The sequence below is a fragment of the Ambystoma mexicanum genome, chromosome 3q (assembly GCF_040938575.1).
Source record: "Ambystoma mexicanum isolate Mex_15411 chromosome 3q, UKY_AmexF1_1, whole genome shotgun sequence".
In the NCBI taxonomy this organism is placed as follows: Eukaryota; Metazoa; Chordata; class Amphibia; order Caudata; family Ambystomatidae; genus Ambystoma; species Ambystoma mexicanum.
In genome coordinates, this window is record NC_090926.1 from 147,570,138 (window position 1) to 147,595,598 (window position 25,461).

A 25,461-nucleotide genomic window follows, 5' to 3' on the forward strand; every position below is an offset into this window, starting at 1 on the left:
TAGAGTGTCTGTTCAGATCAACGATTTTTCATGAAATGAAATGTTACTTTGTCCAGTTTTGGAATTCTACCCTTATCATTTTTGACGTTTACATACCGTAATCCCATTCCTTTTCTTATGAATCCTCCCTTTATTTCCAAGGACAAAAAAAAACCAACGCGTGCTTATGCCTAGCTTGCTTTTGTTAAATGGAAGCGACAAATAACCTCGGCAGGACGCAAGGGAGTAGACCGCTGAAGGCATTGACCTTGAGGCCCATGGCATCGATTCCCACCATTGTAGCATTAGGAATATTTAAAATAGTTTGCTAGCATACACCAAGGCTGCGCGAAATTTCCAGAGATTTACTAATTTTATGAAAACACTGTGAATTCATAATCCACCTGTCAGCTGAGCATGTCTCCAGTTTTCTGCTAGCGAGCTCCGCGCACAGGGAGCACCAACAGCCCCTACCTTTGTAAATGCTGCGCACAGCGAACAGTGACTGTGCCCCACCTTTTTTCCTCTGGCGCCTGTGTCAGACTAGCCTATATGTCATGGCTGGTCCACCGTAAAGTGTTAAAATTCAAACAGTGTATTGGTTTTGCTGCCACTCATAAGGTCTTGGGAGGACAGTACCCCTGTAGCGCTCCACCCCTGCAGTCATTTGGAAATTGAATGTGTTTGATATGTTTTACAGGGCGGCAGAGTTATTGGTATGCTGAATCTCTATGAAGACTTTATTCTTCTCAATGCCACTCTCCTGGTCTCATTCCCTTATGGATTTGTATTATTGTATTTTGGGGACCCTGTGCCTTCAGACCCTACCCCCCACCACCTCAAATTCACCTCCCATATACCTGATATGGAGTTCTCAAATGGGCACCTCTTGCAAAACAAATTGACAAACAGGGTACATCTGGAAAGACATTTTTTGTACGCTTTATTTGGACAATTTATACTTTTTGATAGCTTTGAAAAAAGTTACATACATTATACATGACCAATGGAAAACATATCAAACTGTTCCTCAAGTTCTGCTTTCGGTGGACACGGCACGTTTGCAATGTTTTGTGGCAATGTATGTGTCCTAGGAACCAAACCACGAATGATTCCATGAGTATGCATGTCCAACACAGTCAAAATCGGATCTGAAAATTGAATTCCATTTCCTGGTATATTGACCACCCACTTTTTGGTTATTTTTCCAAAGGCCATTTCGTATCGAAGCATCCCAAATTTTCCAGCGGTTCTAGATTCTTCTCTTTATGGCCCGATAACGCAAGTAGTGTGTGAGATTCCATACCCTGTATACCAAAATTCAATCTCTTGGCCCGGTACTTTAGGCACATATTGTGGAACACCTACAAATCTCATGTGTGACAGAATTTTGTGAGTCCCTTCAAATCTCTTGATAGACTTTTATCAAACACAATCTTCTCAAGAGCTTTGTGTGCAGGTGAAGATGTAACCAACCACTTCTTGTGTTCCTGCTCCTCCGATAAAGGTCCATGTTCACATTTGTGAAAATGTTGTTTTTCTGTCCATGAGTGAACGTTGGAGCAGTGGTGCATCAATTGACTGACTGCCATTTTTCAATTAGAATTTCCACTGACCCATCACAAGTTTTGGAGCTCCACCAAAGATGGTTGCTGAAAGGTGAAGCCACTGCAAAATATTTTCAGAACCTTTTTTTTTTATTTTTTTACCAGCAGCTGTGATTTTATTATTGATTTTAGCTACGTGCCAGGCATCAAATTGATGGCGAATGTTTGGAAATAGCTTCAACCATGTTTCGAAGGTATTGTGTCCTCCGACGTATTCCTTATCTTGATAGATCACTTCCAGCTTGCTGGCCTCGGAAAATGTTTTCAGTAGAGGGTGCTGCGCGTCGACGTCCCTTGAGTCGGTGTCCCTTGACAGCCTCCGTATCGGTGCCAACGTCATCCTGCGTATAAATAGACTTGTGCAGCGTCCATTGTTCAGTTCCGTTTTTCCGCGCTTCGTGGGCCTAAGAACCGTGTTGCTCAGTTCGTTAGTCAAAGTATATTACTTATTCCTCGAGTATATCTTACTCGTTTCGATGGCTTCCTCATCTGAACAGTCGACGCCACGGTCCGGCTTCCAAAAGTGTCGGGATTGTGGAACGAAAATGTCGTTGACGGATCCTCACAGGATCTGTTTGTGGTGCCTGGCATCGGAGCACCATTGTTCAGAATGCGAGGACTGCCGTCATGGTGTTAAGAATTATGGCAAGGCGCGCACTCTGTTTCCCTGTCATGTTTTCCTGTTGTAGCAACAAATTGTCTTCTCCAAACGTTTTCTTGACTCCATCAATCATCAGGGAGGCTGTGTTTCTTTTCCTTTTCAGGCGTGTCTAGAGAAGTTACAAACATCTAAGGCAGCAGCAAAATCCCTTGGAGCTGCGATCCGCCAAACTCCCTATCGCCCCCCAGGAGCCTCATGGAGAGGTAGATCCTTTTGTTTCTATTCTGCATTCGGAAGAGGCAGGGGACAGCCGGCTCAAAGAGGCCAAAAGAAATTTACCCGAGGTGGACGGTTTAAAAGTACAAAAGCCACAGCAGCAGGAGGTGCCTTTTTACCCTCGGCATCTGCATCAGACGCTTCTAAACCTCTCTGAGGACTCTCCTCACAAAACACCAGTAGGGGGCAGGTTAACTCAACATTTGACGGAATGGCAGACTATTACGTCAGATGCTTGGGCATTGGAGACAGTTGCCCAAGGTTACTGCCTGCCTTTTCTACGCACCCTTCAGTCATCCACCGGGGAACAACCCTTTGAAGTTTCCAGACCCGCTCCTTTTGCAGGAGATTCTAGACCAGCTGGAGAAAGGTGCCATAGAACCGGTACCTGTAGCGGAGAGGAACAAGGGCTGGTATTCCCCCTACTTCTTGATACTGAAGAAGGACAGAGGACTGAGACCCATTGGTCTCAAGAGAATTGAACAGATTCCTCAGGAAGGACAAGTTCAAGATGGTAACTCTCTCTCAGATCCTTCAGGCCCTCCAGATTCAGGACTGGTTGGTATCTCTAGACCTTCAGGATGCTTATTTCCATGTGCCAATCCATCTCAAACACAGGAAATACCTGAGGTTGGCAATTGGCAACTCTCACTATCAATTTCGTGCACTGCCATTTGGGATGACCTCCGCCCGAGGGTGTTCACCAAGCTAATGTGGGTAGTGGCTGCAAGTCTAAGGAGGGAAGGGATCCACGTCTACCCCTACCTAGAAGATTGGTTGATCAGAGCAGTATCTTCGGAACAAGCTCAGATCCAACTAGATTATGTCTGCCACCTCCTTCACAAACTGGGCTTCTCCCTCAATTTAAAGAAGTCATAGATGATACCATCACAGAGACTCCAGTTCATTGGAGCGGTCCTGGACACTTCCCTGGGGAAAGCCTCGCCACCTGAGGTGAGGGCTCAAGATATTCTGCAGATGGTCACCAAGTTTCAAAATGCCCAACGTCGCCCAGCCTTCCACTTTTTGAGGTTGCTAGGCCTCATGGCATCCTGCATTTTCCTTCTGCCAGACGTTCGTCTGAGAATGAGATCTCTCCAGTGGGCACTAAGAACTCAGTGGTCGCAATTCTCAGGGAGAATGACAGATCTCCTTCAGGTTCCGGACAAGGTGGCTCGAGACCTTCAGTGGTGGCCCTGTCGGGAGAACGTTCTGAAAGGAGAACTGTTTTGGCAACCATGGCCGGAGATGACAGTAGTCACGGATGCCTCACTCACGGGGTGGGGAGCCCATGCCAACGACTTGACCATCAGCGGTCGTTGGTCTCCATCGGAGTCCAGACTATATATTAACCTGTTAGAGCTGAGACTAGCGCTGAAGGCTTTTCTGCCATCTGTACAAGGGAAAAATGTCCTGATAAGGACAGACAACACAGTGGCCATGCACTACCTCAACAAAAGAGAAGGCGTAGGATCACTGCTACTGTGCAGAGAGGCGATGCAGCTCTGGTTTTGGGCAATCCAAGAAGGAATCTCTCTATTGGCAGTTCACTTAGCCAGAGAGAAGAACTTGACAGCGGATGCTCTGAGCAGGCAGAGCACAGTCTCCCATGAGTGGGAGATGGCTCAGGAAGTCCTTCAAAAATCTTCGCCCTTTGGGGAACCGCTCAAGTGGATTTGTTCGCCACCAGTATCAACAGGAAGTGCGATCAGTTTTGTTCAAGGGAATTTCCCCAGAGCGGAGCTCTAGGGGACGTGTTCGTAGTGGACTGGGAGTTTCCACTTCTGTACGCGTTTCCTCCAGTCCCTGTCATTCCTCAGATGATCAGGAGGTTGAGAATATTCCAAAGACTATGATCCTATTTGCCCCAGACTGGGCCAGGAGAACGTGGTACCCAGACCTTCTGGACATGTCAATCTCGTCTTCCACACAGGCAGGATCTTCTCTCGCAGAAGGGAGGTCAGGTTCTCCATCCAGACATCCGAACCCTCAACCTTCACGCTTGGTTTCTGAAAGGTTGAGATACAAGGATTGGGACCTCCCAGATGACGTCATGGAGGTGTTGCTTTCAGCCAGAAGGCCAGCAACAAGGACTTATACCGCTGCCGTTGGAACAAATTCTGCAGCTGGTGTAGAGAAAAGAATATTGACCCCTTTTCATGTGGTACACCAGCGGTGCTATCCTTTCTACTCTATTTGGTGAATTCAGGACAATCAAGGGCTACCTTGCAGCGCTATCTATCTTCAAGCGCACCGCAGAGGAGCCATCATATTTCAAATTACCATTAGTAATACAATTTCTGAAGGGATTAACTAATGTCTACCCCCCCCCCCCCCCCCGAGAACGTTCCCTTATGAGACTTAAATTTAGTCTTGAATTTCTTAATGGGTACTCCTTTCGAACCACTCCACTCTTGTTCGTTAAGATTTCTCACCCTTAAAACTGTCTTATAAGTGGCTTTGACATCTGCCAGGAGGGTGAGCGAATTACAAGCCCTATCTTGCAAACCCCCTCATACAATTTTTCACAAGGGCAAAGTTGTCCTGCAAGTGAAGCCTAATTTCCTCCCAAAGGTGGTTTCTGAATTCCACATCACTTAGAAAATAACCTTACCCTCATTCTATCCTCCTCCCCATCCAGGGAAAGAGGAGGAGAGGCTACATAGGCTGGATCCAAGGCGAGCCTTGAGTTTTTATATCAGCAGACTGGCTAGGATCAGGCAAGCAGACCAACTGTTCATAGGTTACACAGGGCACAAATTAGGATTGCCAATCACAAAACAGGCCATCTCCAGATGGATTATTTTAGCCATTCTAGAATGTTACAAATTGGCAGGGAAAGAGCCCCCTCAAAATCTTAGGGCTCATGCAACCAGGGGTATCGCAGCCTCTTCGGCCCTCCAGAGAGGGGTACCGATTCAAGACATATGTGCGGCTGCCACCTGGTCGTCCACACATACCTTTACAAAATTCTACAATCTGGATTCCTCCTCTAGTCAAGAGACTAGGTTTGGCAAAGCTGCTCTTAAAAGGGAATATGACAATTTTACTCCCACCTCCGTTTACACAACACTGCTGTGGGAGTCTATCAAGATAAGGAATACGTTGGAGGACACAATCCCTTCGAAGAACAAGTTACTTCTTACCTGGTAACGTTCTTTCAATGGGATGTTACTCCGACGTAATCCTTATTGCCCCTCCCATCCATCCCCTCAGTAAAACTTCCCTTGTGGTTGCAGCTTACGCTCCTTCAAGGTCAATAACCAATTCATGAACAGATAATTCCAAGCTACAAAACGGAACTGAGCAACTGACGCTGTGCGAGTCTATTTATACGCAGGATGACGTCGGCGCCGATACGGAGGCTGTCGAGGGACACCGATGCGCAGCGCCCTCTACTGAAAAAAATTTCCGAGGCCAGCAAGCTGGAAGTGATCTATCAAGATAAGGAATATGTCGGAGGAACATCCCATTGAAAGAACGTTACCAAGTAAGAAGTAACTTATTCTTTGCCATGGCCACTGAGGATTTACATTCGGACACCTGCACAACCACAGAACTCACTATTTTTTTAGTGTCCATGTCCTGAAAGTGGTATATGCAGTACTTTGCCAAAAAAAACGGGGCTGTGGCACTGTCCATCGCCAGCTAGCCTGAACTGTTTGCCAGAGAATGTCCGTTCAATTGACATTCGTTGAATTTTCCAAGCTTCACTGATTGCAGGGAATAAAAATTCACGTTGAAATTTGAAAGACTGCGTTTTAGCGAGGAACTGAAGTCCCACAAATGTACAGAAACTGGACCACTTACTAAAGCTCGTACCACTGAAAAGCAAAGGTGCTGCGCACAGTAGATGTCGAGTTGGCACTTTCCCCAGCATCGGTTGAGCAGACCATGAAAATGGTGCATGGAGGAGGGCACAGGTGGTTTTGATTTTCAGGTTTGTGCCTTGTGATACACGAGTAACATTCACCAATGGCTTCCCGCATTCTACCCCCATCACTGGATGGACGCATTTCAGCATAATCTGTGCTAGGCAGCTGAAGAATACAATGTATTTGTGCTCCTTTACTAGACTATTGTCCTGCGTCAATGTGGTTTCTGACTCAACTGTGGTTGACATATCCAGTGAATGGAGGAGGGCACAGGTGGTTTTGATTTTCAGGTTTGTGCCTTGTGATACACGAGTAACATTCACCAATGGCTTCCCGCATTCTACCCCCATCACTGGATGGACGCATTTCAGCATCAGTATAATCTGTGCTAGGCAGCTGAAGAATACAATGTATTTGTGCTCCTTTACTAGACTATTGTCCTGCGTCAATGTGGTTTCTGACTCAACTGTGGTTGACATATCCAGTGAACTGCCCACACTGAAGTCGAGATCTTTGGCAAGGTCCTCAGTCAATTCCGTTGAGGCTTCAGGCTCTGTTATATCATCTTGTGTTGATCACGAATTGGAGAAACCACCAATGTCAATGGTTTATTGGTTGGCCCTTTTTTACGGGTGTAGATTGTGTGATGGGGTCAGTGAGTAATTCAAGAGCATCTTCCCTATATTCAGTGCCGTCTTCATCTTGTCCAGTTCTCACATTGTAGCAGTGGTCCAACAACACTTTGCTTGCTTAGCCAGTCACATTCCATTCATTTTCTGGCCATTGGACATAAGCATCTCCAGTATGCTTATTGACTGGAACACACTGCACCTCAAATAATAGTTGCTCCATGGTGAGATCTGTTTGGCAAGCAGCATCCTTAGTTTGATATGTTGTCTGTGTGCTCATAGTTCTTATGCTTCTGGGCCTCTAGGAGATGGGTTGTAAAAATATGTTCAATTTAAATCCACCATGCAGTATATAGAACTTTAGATAAAAAATACATGTTAAGACAACACCAGCACAAAACACTTTTTGCAAACAAATGTGTCTGTAACTTATCCATGTTTTCTTGTATTTCTGTGCAATCATCTTTGTCTGTGCAAGCCTCTTTTTCTGTGACGACCGCACCTGCGAGCTGGTCCACCATCTCTGATCCATGTGCCTCCTCTTCTAATTCACCTCCTTGTATACATCCCTTCAATCAAATATGCATGTTTAAAAAACAAAAAAAGTATTTGGAATCAAATTCTTTCAACGCACAAGTCGCTTACATACAAAAAGTGTACGTCGTTTAGTCTAAATGGACATTTTGAATTTCGCCTGATTGATGGCTAGTACACTTGATCCGAGATCGCCATGCAAAACTAACTTAGTCTAATGTTGCACTGAAGCATTTGGCATTGCATTTTGCATACCTCAGACTCAGGAACAGCTCCAAAAGATGATGTAACTGTAGTCGAGGTACCATCATCCCCCTGTAACTCAGTACTTGTTTTGGAATGGATGAAAACAGAAAAATTGAACACACTATTGGATGCAGACATTTGGTACATATATATGAAAATGCAAAATTGATACTCTGTGTAAAGAAACGGTGAGATACATAAACTATTTCATGTTATTTAGAATGCCATGTATAATACATTTGTGTCATCATAAAACTACCTGATAGGCGCCCAAAGTGGTTGTGGACTCCGGGAAAGAAAAGGATGCAGAATCTAGCTCCTTCATTTTCAGTGAATTGCCACAAAGTGATAAAGTGAAAATTAGATTTGCATTAGATATGTGGGAAGATCCAACTGTCAATAATATGAACTTCTGCAAGCGTGTACGGCTCACCATTGGTATACTTGAATTTGGGGTGTTGCCGCCAGTATCGATGGTCTGTGCTTCAGTCAATATGCTCGCCTAAAAGAATTGGAATGTGAAACAACGGATTACGATAAGATAATGCTCATTTCCAAGTGCACTATTGCGTAGTCCTCTCTGATGCTCATAAAACCAGGGACAGATATCAAGCAAAATGTGGTATAGTTCTAAAGTAATACAATCTGGTAAATATGCAAAGTTTAGTAAGAAACAATTACACAGAAAGCACAAATACGTACAAGGCCTACAGCTAATCCATCATCTACAGCTAATGCATCATCGTGAACTCGCCTATTCCTGCGTGTACACTAATAGAGTTGGAATTGCATTTGGAAGCAATTTACGAGAGGTTCTGAGTCGACGCTTTTTTGTGTACTGCGATGGGTTGTACATATCCGGGGCAAAGTGCTTGCTCCATATGCGGTATTTATTGCCCTTCAAGTCCATCGAGACTGCCAGGGTTCTACTTTCCAGCTTGTCTGGTGCAAATCCACAACATCTGACCCATTCTCTTATTAGATCTATATTCCTCGGTAATGTATGCATTATTGTGCCCTCAGGTTTGGAATGGGTCTTAGAATGGCAATTGGCAACCATACGCGCAGGCATTCTTGAAAAATCTGTTAAAGGACATATGGTTACAATAATGTTTTGCAAGAATGCGTGATTGTGATGGCATTATATCATAATGTTTCTATGCAATGTTTGTTTTGGTCACAGAAGCAAAGCCTGTGTAGCGTAGTCGACTATAGAATTGATTGAGGTGATGCAAATCGTAACGTGTTAGTCATCCGTTGAATCTACTTTCTTGCATCAAAACGTAAAAATGCTCATAGACATGGTCCGCTAAGGATGCAATTCTCTCCCAAATGACAATGTTGACTCTTGCTATATACCGAGAACAGAACCAATTAAATAGAAGACAATGGTAAAGGCAATGATATGAATGAACATTACACTACTGGGTACATTTGTTCGAAATAGTCTCTTTTTTAACTCTGTAAAATTCTATCAGGTGACCGGACTTACCTTGACTAGAAATAAATGAGATTCAGCAAGCTGGGTAGTTAGTAGCAGGAGAAAAGGTAGCGCGCTCCCGAGGTGACTTCCAGTGCTCACAGATGATGTCAGGGTAAATATCTAGGGTTTTAAAAAGAATTGGAAAATCGGGGTGTGTATGGGAATGAGTGGCGTGTTTATGGCATGGTCTTATGTGGATTCAATGGGCACGGTCTGCATCAAGGCAACAGGCCTGCAGACACTGGGTCTCGTGATGCCCGGAGTACAATGGACGCTTTGAGGAAGATAACTTTGAAGTGTGTGGGGTGTAGCGCAGCTCGGATGTTCCCATCCTGCCAGCAACCTCGGGAGGGCAGGGCCACAGATGCGAACTGCCATTGATACTAGAGGGGGGATGGCTGCCTAAGAGGCATGGCGAAAGGGGCCGTAAAAAACTGCTGAATGGAGGCAACACACTTATGAGGACATCCTGCCATTGTAAGGAAGAAGGGGTTGTTTTGCCTCATTACTTGTGCCAGAATGGAAATCCTGACAACAATAGAAGAGGGCCTACTGCAGGACCTGGTCCGAATCCTTTTTGTATAAACCTCCGACTCCATTTTGGAGTAGGCTGCGTTCATGTTAATGTGAAGCCTCCTCCCCTTTTGCAGTGCCGCCACAAAACCGGCCTCCACCTTTTACTCTCCGTGAGCCTGTGCCAGACAAACTCATTTCACACGGATGTACTGGCTTGAATTGTTGCTAGCAAACTGTGTATTCCACAGCTCATCTGCCTGGTGTGTGACGGGGCCAAATGCTGCCCTGCAACCCATCCATCTCCACAAAGCTGCTCTTGAGCCTTTCCCCCTGTCCTGTGGAAGTTATTGCATTGTTTCCCCATGTGCCCATACATTCTCACTTTGATGTAGCAGAAGCGTGAACCTTGTCCACTGACCGCCCTAGAGTGCCCCCAATATAACCTATCCACAAGTCCTCATATATTTTGCAAAGACCAACACGTGTCACTTCACTCATTCTTGCCTGATGGCACATGGACAAATAAATCTCAAATGTAATCCTCTAATCACGCACCAGGAGAGTAAGACCATTGCACACCTTACGCCCACAAAGGCCTTGAAATGAAATGTGTTTATATATAGTTACAATTTATAGGTATCCCCACATTCTAGGGGTTGTACACGATTTGCATTATTCAGTGTGTCTGAAAATGTTATGTAGTTTGGAAAGTCAGGATTGACCAACACCCGCAGAATTGACCTGACCTTCACATTGGCCAGATGAGCGTGGCCGACCCAGGTGCGGCATAGTTCTCTGTGTGCTGACTTTACATAAAGCCTATATACTTCTCTCAACCACTCTCCCAGTCTGGATGTGTCCATTTACTAAAGCTTGTATTTGTATTTTGGGCTCTATGTACACTCACCAGCCCTACCAGGACAAGTTAGCGTGTCCTTAATTCACAGAAAAATTGAAACAACTATTCATTAGAATTTCAAATTTTATTTTATTCGGTTACTGATGTTGAAGTCACACATGTACTAAACATTGTACACTTCGGGTTGCTGCACAGTGTGGGAGAATCCCCTGTACTGTCCGCTGTCGCTGGGGAATTTGGCGAGAATGGCTCCAACGACACAGGCCGGTATTACTCGTTGAACGCGGTGTCCAAGCCTCCCAAAAAGCCACCATGTAAACGAACGATAGGTCACCAGCCTGTACCACCTGTGGAAGAGAAACATACAAGCTGTAACTCGATATGAACAAGATAAGTGTACAAACCTTAGTTGAACATGCAAACTTGTATTCGAAGGGATTGTGTCCTCCGAAGTATTCCACATCTTTGACAGTAATTACCACAGCTGTGCTGCTTCGGAAAACTTTTTCGGTGTAGGCTTCCTGCGTCGATGACGTAGATACGCTGTCCCTCGAGGGCCTCTGTCGATGGTTGACGTCACCGGATGTTATATCTAGGACGCACGACGCCCGTAGCCTCAGTTCCGTTTTTTCCACGAACGTGTTCGCTTCAGAATCTCGGCGCGTCTCGGTTCTTCTAACTTGAAAAATTCATGATGTCTTCGTCGTCTTCTACCCCGAAGTCGGGCTTCAAAAAGTGTCGGGACTGTGGTTCCAAAATGTCCATTAGGGACCCGTATGACGTTTGTCTCTGGTGCCTCGGTGAAATCCACGGCACCAACGATTGCGATGACTGCCAGTCCCTGACTTCGAAGGCCTTGCGGGAGCGGAAGAAGCGGTTAGGTAGTGTTTCTAAAACCCGTAAGCCGAAATCTACTGGTCTTTCGACCGACTATTCAAGAGGCGACTCTGCGTCGGCGTAAGTCCAGGGGGTCTCGGAGTGGGTCCCGCCATTCCTCTGCCTCTTCGAGGGGAGGTTCCTTTCGATACTACTCTTCCTTTGGTAGATTGTGAGGAGCTGCCAGTCAAAGGGGCCAATGTAGGAGTACCAGAGGTGGAAAACAAGGCACTCGAGGTGCCAAAGCCACTCCGGCAGTTGCCTCCTTGCCCTCAGGCACTGCCGCAGCCGCTTCCGCTCAGTCATGAGGCCATGGCCCATGGTTCGCCGGTTGGGGGGAAGGCTGGCACAACATCTTGTAGAATGGCTTACCATTACTTCAGATGTGTGGGTTCTGGAGATCATAGCCCACGGCTACTGTCTTCCTTTCCGGCAGAGGCCTCACGACAGTCCACCGGGGAAGCTCTCTTAGAAGCGTCCGGATCCGCTCCTTGCGCAGGAAATCCTATCCCTGCTGGAGAAAGGCGCTATAGAACTGGTATCTGTAGCCGAGAGGAACAAGGGATGGTAGTATGCCCCATATTTTTTGATCGCGAAAAAAGACGGAGGATTGAGACCCATCATGGACTTGCGTGGTTTGAACAAACTCCTCAGGAAGGACAATTTCAAGATGGTTACTCTTTCTCAAGTCCTCCAGGGCCTTCAACTACAAGATTGGTTGGTGTCTCTAGACCTCAAGGATGGGTCCTGCCGTTCGGATTGACCTCTTCCCTGCGGGTCTTGACCAAGCTGATGGTGGTGGTGGCAGCGTATCGCAGGAAAGGGGGGGATTCACGTTTACCCCTACCTGGACGATTGGTTGATCAGGGCGAGTCCTCCCGAGCATCTATCCTTCACCTGCCACTCCCTTCACAAGCTGGGCTTCTCCTTCAATTTTAAGTTGTCCCATTTGACACCTACCCAGCGGTTCCAGTACATCAGAGCAGTGCTCGACACATCCCTGGGGTTGTGTTCGCCTCCCCAGGTGAGGGCTCATCACATTCTGCAGATGGTGGACAAATTTCAACGTGCCCAGAGTCTCCCGGCGTTCGAGTTATTGAGGTTGCTCAGCCTCATGGCATCCTGCATTTTCCTGGTGCCGGAGGCCAGGCTGAGGATGAGATCTCTGCAGTGGGCTCTCAAGATGCAGTGGTCACAGTTCTGCGGCAGGATGTCGGATCCTGTACAGATTCCGCCCTCGGTCGTACAGGATCTTCTGTGGTGGGCCGTCAAAGGCAATCTGTTGAAGGGTGCTCCATTTTGGCAACTGTGGCTGGAGATAACGATCGTGACTGACGCATCCCTCACGGGTTGGGGAGCTCATGCCAACAAGTTGACGGGTGGCGGCCGTTGGTCTCTGTCGGAGTCCAGACTCCGCTAGCCCTGAAGGCTTTTCTGCTGTCTGTGTGTGGGAAGAATGTCCTGATTATGACGGACAATACAGTGGCCATGCACTACCTAAACAAAAGGGGAGGGGGGGGTCCAGGGTCACTCCCGTTGTGCAGGGAGGTGATGCAGCTCTAGTTCTGGGCCATTCAGCAGGAAATCTTGATCTCGGCAGTTCATCTGGCCGGAGACGAAAACGCGGCGGCTGACGCTCTGAGCAGGCAGAGCACGGTCTCTCACGAGCGGGAGCTTGCTCAGGAAGTTCTGTTGGAGATCTTCGCCCTTTGGGGAACCCCGCAAGTGGATCTCTTCGCCACCAGTGTCAACCGGAAGTGCGAAAGATTCTGCTCGCTGGAATTTCCTCCAAGAGGAGCCTTAGGGGACGCGTTCATGGTGGAGTGGTCCTTCCTACTGCTGTACGCATTTCTTCCAGTCCCTGTCGTTCCACAGGTATTGCGGAGGTTAGAGTTTTGAATTCCTGGATGATCCTCATTGCTCCGGCATGGGCCGGGAGAGTGTGGTACCCGGGCCTTCTCGACATGTCCATCTACCCTCCACGCCGTTTTCCCTACCGAGATGATGCTCTCACCAGAGGGGGGTCGGGTTCTCCATCCAGAGGTCAAATCCCTCAGCCTTCACGCTTTGTATCTGAAAGGTTGAGGCATAAGGATTGGGACCTCCCCGAAGACGTGATGGAGGTGTTGCTTTCAGCCAGGAGGCCAGCAACGAAAACCTTGTGCCGTTGCCATTGGAGAAAGTTCTGTGACTGGTGCAGAGTACAGAATGTGGATCCTTTCCAATGCTCCATTCCTTTGGTTTTGTCTTTATTGCTTTCTTTAGCCCACAAGGGCTTTCAAGTGGGTACCATTAAAGGTTACCCGGCAGCGCTGGCCATATTTAAGCGCTCGTCTGAGGAATGTTCTTATTTTAAAATCCCTTTTGATATCTCAGTTTCTAAAAGGGCTAACTAATGTGTTTCCACCGTCGCCTTTCCAGGTGCCGGGATGGGATTTAAATTTGGTTTTAAAGTTCCTAATGGGAGCTCTGTTTGAGCCCTTACATTTTTGTCCGTTGTGACTATTGTCCTTTTAAAACTGAATTTTTAGTTGCGGTTACTTCCGCACGCAGAGTGAGTTGCAAGCACTTTCCGCCAAACCACCATTCACTGTGTTCCATAAAGACAGGGTTGTCCTTGGGGTGCGGCCTTCCTTTCTTCCGAAGGTTGTCGGATTTCCATCTGAGCCAGAAGGTAATTCTTCTGGCATTCTATCCTCCTCCACATCCTGGTAAGGAAGAGGAGTGGTTCAATAGGTTGGATCGTAGGAGAGCTTTAAGTTTCTATCGCTCATGGATGTTCCGGGTCAGAGTGGATGATCAGCTCTTTGTTGAATACGCTGGAAGGCGTTTAGGTCCAGCTGTTTCCAAGCAGACCTTGTCCAGATGGATCATTTTGACGATCTCTGAATGTTACCGTTTGGCGGGCAAGGACCCTCCAGTTGGCATACGGGCTCATTCTAGTAGGGGCCTGGCTGCCTCCACTGCTCTGCAAAGGGGTATTCCCATTCATAATATTTGTGAAGTAGCCACATGGGCCTCTGTCCATACGGTTGTGAGACACTATTCCCTGGACTCCGTCCACGGGCAAGATTTGGCCTTTGGTAAGGCAGTCCTCTATTCTACAATTTGATTGGGCATTCTAAATTGATGCGTTTGTAAATTCTTTTCCCACCTCCATATGTTGGTACTGCTTTGGGAGTCTGTCATATATGTGGAATACGTCGGAGGACGCAATCTCTAGGAAGAACAAGTTACTTATCTTACCTGATAACGTTCTTTCGATGGGATGTTCCTCCGACGTATTCCACATCGTACCCTCCCTACCTGCCCTGGTACAGAATTTCTTATGCGATTGCAACTTACGTTTCCGCAAGGCTTTCTGTAGTCACACTGGCAGAAGATTGGTGCCACACCTTCTGGGGGGGGAACTACAACTGAGGCTACGGGCGTCGTGTGTCCTAGATATAACATCCGGTGACGTCACCTAAAAAGTTTTCCGAAGCAGCACAGCTGTGGTAATTACTGTCAAAGATGTGGAATGTGTCGGAGGAACAGCCCATCGAAAGAACGTTACCAGGTAAGATAAGTAACTTGTTCTTCTAGCACGAACTTCCCTACACTGCAACAACAAAACAAAAAAACACATAGACTCGCACATCAGCACACGACGACTAGCGGCCGCATACACCCCAGGCCCAGCCGACGGAACCACCGGGCTGAGGCTGCCAACAGCACAACACTGCAATCTTGCACTTTTCCAGCCTCCACCCACTAACCCACCATCCCCCCTCCCCCCTCTTTCAGAGCCGCCAGAGCGCCAGGGGACCACTCCGGTGGTGATAGTGCGCGGTACAAATGACCTTAACATTAACATTCTATGGCATAGTAGCCACAACAAATGTTACTTCATGGATCAATGAACATGGGCATTAAAGTGTAGACACACCACATAAGTGAACACCCATGCAATCAATAACATTTGGGGGACATATAAATATTGTTTCTTGGTTCTACATGAAAGACTCATAAGATGACCACTATGATTTGAACAGAGCAGAGAGAACTATTGAATTGCCAGACCACATTCATTTGGCAGTGATAGATCAAAGTTACAACAATGTAGGAGACATCCATGTTCTAAGTTAAATCCCATCTAGAGCACACTTACTCGTTATTTGGACTGCGAGAGAGAACTGTTGCTCGAAGTTCGTGCATAAGCACCATTGTAATCCTCAACACAGACCTTGTGAGGCAGGCTGCCCTGAAGTCGTACAGCTCGGTAATGCATAGTGGTGGTGTCTTCTTCCGATATGTAGGCCAAGCATCCAGAGTTTTCTCGGCGGCAGCAGTTCTCCACCTCGGTTGGCATGGCCTTGCACCGATTGCAGGTACACCAGGTGGAGACGTCCATTCGACTAGGCTCATGCTCTTGATTGGGTGATTAGTTTTCCCAACTGTTGTTCGAAGCCCCATCGTTTCCGCATCTTTCTCTTTCCACTAATTACGCCTCGGAATACTCCGGCTTGTACTGGTAGAGCACTATTGATGCCATGATATGACAAAATTAAAATTGATAGTAAAGCCTTCGCTAGTATCTGTTCACACGGCCTACGAGCAAGGAGGATAGCTGAAAAGAGCAGAAACTAGTCAGTTTATTCAGAAAAAGACAGTGAAACGACTGAACAAGCAACTCTGATGTTGTCTGATGAGAAGCGGTCTGTTTATACTTCTTGAGGAAAGAGGCGTCCTGCCATTTCCATGGAGACACACCATTAGCAGAGAACGTTGACACAAGATGTGCATTTGCATTGTGAAATGGGCCTTACGCTTCGAGTGATGTCAGCTTCAGGGGCGGGGACTATGATTTAGTGCCAAAAGGGCACTTGAGCTTAAGGCAATGCAGCAGCTGATAAAATTAGCACAAAATGGCCGCACCCTGCTGCCTGATTTTGCATATGTAAAAGCGAGGAAAACCACGGTAAGGTGCATAGGAAAGTTTTTTATGCTCGATCAATGTATGCTTAAATACACATGCCCGAAAGCTTGGGACAATAATATTTTTGAGTGCACTGCTCCTTTAAGATGAATACACTGTTCCGGAGGGAGATACAGTCTTTCAGAACATGGCTGTCTTGTGGATTGGAGCACGTGGGATATATATTTTAGCAGTGGGTTGGCTCTAGAGTAAGGAATACTGAAATGAGCAATCTCGGAAGCGGCCAGGAGTTGCAAGATGAGGTTCTTCACAGGAAGGGTTGTAATTGCAATAGATGAGGCAAATACTGAATTCAAGAAGACTTTGCCTTGCTTACACTTCCGATTACTTTGGTATCTGTGCAGTGTTTATGCAGGTGCAGCACACCTTGAAACCGGCTAGTGTGCAGTAGCACCTTTTTGAAAGTTCTTATGCGCAGAGGGAGATTACCATAATAAACAATCTCAGACCCAAATAACTGGACAGACTCAAAGAATATGGCAAAATAATACTCTATTATCGGGTCAATAAAGTAGGGAATCCTGGCGAACAACAAATCGTAATCCACACACTCTCAATTACATTTCAGGTACACAAAGGCTTTATACCTCGATGTGCATCAGCTATGATGTCATCCTATGTGGTAAATAATACACGATATCTGACGGCGGGATTGGTTAGGGGAACATATCTACTTATAGTCACTCTGTGTTAGTAACCTCATTGGCTGTCCTTCATCTGGCATGTATACCTTGAACTTCCCTCTTAACTACAGATTATAGCAGCATAACAGTGGATTGGCCAATGCAGCAATGTATGTTCACCATTGCATAGGCCCTCATGGTTGGTTGGTATGCTCTCCCAACCGTAGACACTCGGCTCGTTAGAAGCACTTTAGCAAAATGAAACCCAGGTGCAGAGAACGTTTGACTACTGCCCACTTGCCCAATTAGTCTACCATCTCATCAGCCACGGCTTCTCTTTTGTACTTGACCTTGCTGAATGTTTTCTTCCCTGGAACTTTAAGGGGAGTTAAGGTACATCGTTATCTTCGTTGGAGCATATGAATAGGCCTTGACCCCTTAACTGCTGACGTTTTTCTCTTCCAGTGCTGAGCCCTTTTTTGGAGATGTTGGTATGTCGCATTCAATCCGTTGTAACTTTTTTGTTACAGGAGATATCTCGGCCAAACTTGGCCCCTTTTCTTCCCACGTGTAGGCAGTCATAACGACAACAAAGAATCCTAGTTTACCATAGGCGGATGAGAGAAAATAACCAAAAAGAGCGCATTCAGTGGGGTTTTTTTTTTCTCTCTCCAGAAATTGCTAATAAAATGATGTACGAAGAAGCCTGTTTTTTTCTTTTAAGAGCTAGGAACAAATGTTTTGCAGTTCTGAATTTGCCATTTTTCAAGCTTTCAAGAACAGGTTGAGTGGAAACAGATTTTTTTTTTAATAAGGTTACCATCAGTTTTGTTCGAGGTACATGATTTTAAAAAAAAATCTTTAATATGACCTGCTTGGAAGGAATAGAAGGGGAGGGTTGTTAAGCTGGATGGGACCGCAGAAAGAGGCAAACATTTATGTAAAGTAGACAAAATTCTACGTTTAGGAAGGGGTGATGGGTGCAATATTGAGGAAAGCAATGCACGGCTCCATTTCAGCCCCCCTCCATCCCCGACTCATCTACTTAGGAAATCACACATTTTTGGTCATGTTTCACAAAACGAGCATAATCATGAGCCAAAAACTGAGATATAGTATACAGGATTTTTACGCTGATGGACTAAAGAGACGTACCTAGCATTTGAAAATAAAGAAAACGAATGTGGTGACGAATGGCAAGCATACATTTTTTTGAAAGCGCACAGGCAGACCTTTTGAAGGATAGGTGATGCAGGTTATAAAAGCGCAGTGTGTCTAAAGCAGTGACTAAATGTAGGTCACATTTGGGAAATGAAAGGGCTGTGTAACAAAGGGCAGTAGGAAATGTGTGTAAACTTTCTGAAAACCAAGAGAAAACAAATGTCCTACCTTCCCATGTTCCCACAGGTGTCCCGACGGAAACGTACCTCGTGTGTGGGTGCACTTATCTGGGCACAAAGGGAAAAGGCTAAACCAATGCTACACCAAAGGGCCTATGAAGAGGAAATTCTTATGGTCGGGTGTGATGTCCCTGGCCTCGGGCGGCCCTCTCCCATGTGGGTTGACTGTCCCAAAGGCCAGCCTGGAGTTCTGGCTGGGGTGTGTGACAGCTTTTCCCTCTGGGAAAGTACAGGGACCCTTCTGGGGCTCCCTGGAACCGCTCTTGGGCTTGGGGATGGTCTACCCACATGGGAGACGGCCCCCCAAGGCCAGGGACATTGCCCCTGACTATCCTGGAGCTCTGGTGGACCTGTGTTACAGCTTCTGTCTCTGGGAAGGGATGGGGTCCCTGTCGGGGCCCCCTGGGCATTACCTCTGCAGCACCCGTTCCCGCCCACACCACTGACAGTTCAGCCATAGTCCCGCCAACCACACTAACAATCTGCCCACTAATTGTGATATACTTGCTCTTCTTATCTCCTTTCTCCTCCAACTTCGTGTTGCTCAGTCGACACACAGCTCTTCTTCAGACTCCCTGCTGACCCTCTTGCACCCTCGCCATCCCTGACTGCCTATCTGCCATCCAGGCTGGTGTGCCTCCAATGATCTCTGCCTCAATGCCTGTAAAACCGATCCTTCCCATTGGGACCCCTGCTCCCTCCTTCTTCCCCTCACTCTGGCCTTCCTCCTGGGGCTCTTCTCCTGTCCCTTCAACTGTAGCCATAAACTTTGGAGTCATCTTCGACTCCTCTCTCTCCTTCTTTCCTCACACTCAGGACATTGCCAAGAAGTCCAACTATCGGCTCTTCCTTCTCAAAGTAATTTGACCTTTTCTCACTTTCCCTCGGAGGCTCAATGTGACTCAAACCTGTCTTCTCTCTAGACTTGACTACTATAACAGCCTGTTAGGGATTCCAATCAGCGTCTCACACTGGACCAGGACACTTGGTCTTGGCCTGGGATGTGGTGCTCAATAGGAATGCTTTTTCTTTAATTTCAATGAATTCAAATTGAGCGATACCTGACCTGTCTCACACCCCTTTTACAAATATCCTGGGTCACAATGGACCATGAACCAGGCCGGTTGGTGAAATACAATATTCTTAAAATTCACAACAATTGCACAAATTTTAATACTGGGCAGCAATCACCATTGGGGTGATAATTACAATGGAAACTGAAGCAATGCACTTGGTTAACCTTCTAGTAGAACATCTCCAAAGCACAATTTAATAGGAGCACTTTTTAAATTCGGCTATATAGCACCCAAGTTAAGGTTTCCCCCTGCAATGTTCCCTCAACCCACAAATAACCTAATTCTGAGTAGATAGAAAGAAGCAGCAAGTAGTCCGGAATAAGAGGCAGCAAACAGAATCAAAATCCGACCTTCCATCACAAAATAAGAGGGAATTTAAAGCCTTTGTAATAGCATGAAATGACACTCGTAAATTGAGAAATAATTAATGTGCGGTTAAATCTTTGAGATAAATATGACTTCTCACAACAACAGTAATGCATAAACCCTAGCAATCGCAAGGGATCAACAAGAAGCATACAATTCAAAAACAAGTGGAAAATTAGAACATGCTGCAGCTGAATGACACGTTGGAAAGTTGCAATGTTCTCAATTCCCGTTTAAAATGACAGAAACGAATTTGAGGAAAAACGGGTGAAATACTTGAATTCTCAGTGTGGTTTTTGGGCAGGCGGATACATATATATTTATATGACCGGGACAATATAGAGGTGAAAATAGGTATCTAGCTGGTGAATTGAGAGATTTGGAAGGTAGAGTGAGGTTCGTTTTTAGGAAAATATAGCAGTGAAAAAGAGAAAATTGGTTTTAAAGTGAAAGACAAATTTACTTAAACTAGATATAATGGCTAAGAAAAGAGGAACGCCACCTGTGAATATAAAAGTTACGCTGCAGTTGTAACCCTTCACGCAGTGTACCCCTTTTCTTTAGGGAAAATTAACTTATTTAAACCAAATATCCCTATTGACTGACTGATCTATGCAAGACAGAAATGAAGAGAAAAATGGTGTTAACGCTTGGAGATCAAGGGCAAGAGGCACAGAGAATTCTGACAGTTGGACAAGTAATCAGGATATGGATCGGGATTGCTTAGAGAGTGAAACAAAGACGAAGGGTCAAGATGGGGTAGACTATGGGCCTCATTACACGGTAGGCGGTAAGGGTTTACCGGTACTGGTAAATCCTTACCGTCTTACTACGAGGTCCCTTTGCGGGTTGGGGAATTTAACGCCAGTTTTTTGCAGGCGTTAAAAACCAACCCGCAAAGGGACCCAGGGAGCTAATTACGGTACTGCAATTTGCGGTGCCGTAATTAGCGCCCTCCCCATTCCCATTATGCCCTATGGGGCAAAAATGGGAATGGGGAAGGGCAATGGTGGAAGGGGGAATTACTGCCCCGCCAACCTTGGAATGGGGCGGTAATTCCCCTTTCCACCCAGGCGGTGCCGGTATTTTACCGGCATGAACCATGGTGCTAATAGCGCCATGGTTCTCCGCCTACCGTGTAATGAGGCCCTACGTGTTATGCGATGTTGGATATTCACAGTTCACGCTTGGGTTTGGGGAATTTTAGAACAGTCAACAGGGTTCTGGTCACTGCACCACTCGGGTCACCAGGTAGTGGACTCACCTGACAAAAGACAGCTGGGCAAAGGTCTGGTCACCGGATGGGAGGTAGAGCTGGGCAATTCGGGTCACTGGAGGGCACAGGTAAGCTGGTCTGGTCTCACGGTGCTAAGGTGCCATGGACTTTCCCCTTTTAATGGGATTTTAGCGGGATTTTCTTAATTAAGGCCTTTGCTGGAGTAGAGTCAGCTATGCATTGGCCTGGCAGTGAAATCTGGTCAGCTTTCCTTTGGCCTTGTAGTGGAATCTGGAGTCTGTCAGGATGAATGTTGGAGATCAGATAAAGCATGGTGACATCACAGAATTATTGGTGGGCAGGACTGAGCTAGGCCTACCTCCAAGAAGCGGATAGGACAATCAATGTTTATTGCCTTCTCGAGGAGGAGTCCCAGTTTATGAGGTTGCATTTTGAGGTAACAAGCCATCCCACTTTCCTTTTTGCCAAAATCACTCATAACCTAATTTACACATTGATACATTTGTGGCACTTTAATCACATGGGCAGATTACATATTGTAGGTAGAGCATAGCAGTCCAATCCTCACGGTTGTGGGACCTTGTTTCGCCCTTCTACCAGTTTTTCGTGCTTTTCAGTGAGAATTATATTGCTTAAAATTCTATAACTTTATGTATGGGTGTGGATTATCATTAGGCATGTAAGTATAAAAATGTGCAATGTCATCATGGATACTTCCCTTATAATGACCAATTCTCTGCCATTTCTATTGCCCGTGTGTCAGTGAAGTCTATGCGTCTTAAATGAAAGCCCATAAAATCACGTTTAAACTGTTCACTTTTCACATTTTTGCCAAGTCCTGTGGAAAAGATAAGTCTTATAAGTTTTATTTATTAAATAGTCTTTGGAAACAAATGTTCAGTATTGTTTCCCATATATGGGCATGCATAACTTCCAAGCTACCCCCTAAATACAGGGTTGCCACAGAGATTTCCTTTGAAGCTTTCTGTAGAAGTCACGAGTAGGTGTGATTTTTCACTTTGCATATCCGTGTCCTAGAAGTTCCATTGTAAAATGGCTCAGCCCAGACCCAAGTCTGATTAGTATGTGAAGTTTCTTTGTCTTGGTCAGTCAAAGTTTTCCAACCTAGCAATTATCACTTTCGTGTCCTGGATGTTTTTTTTTTTAAACTTAATTTATGTTTTTGGAAATACAGTTACAAAACAGAACTTGATCTGCCAACTGTGGGTCAGACAACTTGCACCAGTTCAGTCCCCAATATCTCTATCCTGCCCGCCCCTCTGTGTGGAGTCTTTGTTTTCCTTCTCCCTTGCCCAATGCCGTTCTCCTTTATCAATTCTCCTTTTGCACCAATTTGTTATTTTCCTCAGTCTTCTGATGGGCTTGGGGTCAAGGGGGATGAGGAGTCTCCTTTGCTGGACATCAGATATGCTACATAGAGCCCCCAAATGTCCGGGGGGCGTGCGTGCAAGGGCAGTGTTTTAATAAATACAGACTCCACGTCTTGGCAATAGAGTACGTCTTTCTGCCATTTTGCAATTGTGGGAACTGGGTCCTGACCCCAGGACATGGCTATTCTCCTGTGTACTAGTACGAGTAATACATTTGCTAGTTTCCTTATTGTGGGTGTTAGGTGTTTTGTCCTGCCAAGTAGTACTATTGTGGGGATGGGTTTTAGTTCTTCTCCGATTGTTTTTGTCTCTTGAGGACTTGTGACCAAAAAGTGGTCAGCGCCGGGCAGCTCCAGGCAAGGTGAAGGAAGTCGGCTGCTGGCATTCCACATCTTTCACGTTTTGCCGCTGACTCCGGTCTGTGTATGCAACTTTTAGCTGGGGTGTAATATGTTTGGTGTAAGTGATGGAAATGGATAAGTTTAAACCGCAAATTCAGTGCAACTTTTTGACTCTGATTTAGTATGTATACCCATTCTTCATCTGCGATGGTAGCCTGTAGCGCTTTTTCCCACCACTCTTATGTGCAAGCATTTTCCGGTGCCGTATCGGTTAGGAGAGATATGTGTATTGATGAAACCAATTTGCCTTCCTCCTGTGCCTGAATCATGCCATGGAGCAGCTCCCACGTTGGTGGTTGTTGTGGGAACGAGGGGAAGAGAGTCTGGATAGCATAGCGTAGCCTAAAGTATATAAATATGTCTAGAGAGGAGGTGCTGCCTCTCTCTTTAGCTTGCTGTGGTGTCATGAATGTCTCCTCAACAAATAGGTCGCCAAGCAAGTGGATGTGTACTTTATCTGCCCATTGGAGGAAGACCTTTTCAGCTGTGAGAGGTATTCCCGGTATTAATCTAATGGGTAATCTAGAGGGGAGTATCTGGTTATTACCCCATGTTTTTTGGGCGATTTATTTTCCAGATTGCATATGTGGACATTACCACATTTAATGTGGCGTGTGGTACTGGTTGTTGACTGATGATGACCGCTCTTAATAGATTAGGTGATGCCAGGGCACGTTCTATTTGAACGTGTGGTCTAATGAAATGAGTGGAGTACCAGTAGCTCAGAAAATGCACCTGTGCGGCCCAATAATATCATTCCAGATTGGGGAGCGGGAGCCCACCCCTTGCCACCGGCAATTTGAGTGTCTTATAGGCCACCCTCGCCGGTTTACCGGGCAAGATTAATTCTAGTATGAGGCTTTTTAGTTTCCCTAAGTAAAGACGTGGGAGTAAAATTGGTATGTTGGTAAACAGGAAGAGGAGTTTAGGCAGGATTACCATCTTGACCAATGACACCACTCCCTCCCCCAGAGCGTCAGTGGTAGTGACTTTTATCCATTTACTTTCTCCTGGAGTGATTTCAATGCTGTCTGTTATCTTGGAAAATATGTCGGTGGCTCAGGGATAGAAGAATCCCGAGGTACCGCACTTGGGTGCTCTCCCACTTGAAGTTATAATCATCTGTGAATTTTCTGGTACTAGGAGGTTAGGGGAAATATGATCGACTTAGAGTGGTTGATTTTCAAGCCTGAGACCGTGCTAAATTTAATTATCTCCTGCATTATGGGGTTTAAGTTTTCATTAGGGTTTCGGATGAATAGTACTACATCGTCGGCGTAGAGAGTGATTATCAGTTTATGGGGCCCCATGGAAAGACCTCTTTGGAGGTGCCGTGACCGTAGGTCAGAGGCCAGCGGTTCCATCACCAGTGTGAATATTAATGCTGATAGTGGGCAACCCTGCCTGGTCCCGCGTTGATGATTGACATATGTGGATTTCGATGTGCCAAGGATAATGGTTGACTGAGATTTATTATATGGTAGCGCTACTAGTTTGAACTGGTTCCCCAATCCGAGTTGACTGAGTACCGCAAACATGAAGGGCCACTTGACAGAGTCGAAGGCCTTTTCGGCATCGAGGAGGACTGCAACCGCCTGGTGTGTGGGATCTATCGCCCCCATGGCTCCGAACATTCTTCTTATGCCGAAAGTCGTGTTACGGCCGGGTATAAAGCCTGCCTGGTCAGCAAGTACCAGTGCTGGCATCAGGGGGATTAGTCTATTGGCTAGGATCTTGTTGTCTAGGTTTATTAAGGAAATCGATCTGTAGGATCCGCATTCCTCGGGGGGGGGGGGGTTATCTTTTTTGTGCAGGAGAATTACATTGGCTTCCCTTAGGGTTTGAGGGAGAATACCTGACTCTCTAACGCTTCCTCAAAGACTTTTAGAAAGAGGGAAGCTAATGAAGGATCAAATGCTTTATAGAATTCCCCAATTAGGCCGTCGGGCCCAGGAGCTTTGGTATTTGGTAAGCTCTTTATTGCTTCTAGGATCTCTTCTAGAGTGATGGGGTCATTTAGGGGTTCGCAGAGTTCTCTCGCTACCCAGTACAATTCTGTGTAAGCTAAATAGTTGCGTAGGGTCTCGGAGTCTCTTGAGTGTTTTGCACTGCAGAGGTCTTGATAGAAAGCGTGGAAAACTCAACTATTTCTTCTTCCGTGTGGACCAGTGTACCCTGCAGGGAGTGGATTCTCTCTACCAGACTGGGCTTTCTGTCAGCGGCAATCGGGCGGGCCAGGAGAGCTCCAGGTCGTTGCCCTTCTCCATATTGGCGTATCTGGTGTCCGCGTCACAGGAATTTCAGTTCGCGTTCAGCCGTAGGTCTAAATTTGAGTAGTTCTTCCTTGAGTTCCGCTTGGACGTGTATTTGATTTGTCGTAGTGTACTGTAATTCTAAAGCCTTCAGGTGTTCTTCGCTGGTAGCTAATTCACGTCATATTGTTTTTAGAATTCCATTTTCTTTGGCGGTGCATACCCCACTTATGTAACACTTTAATGTTTCCCACAG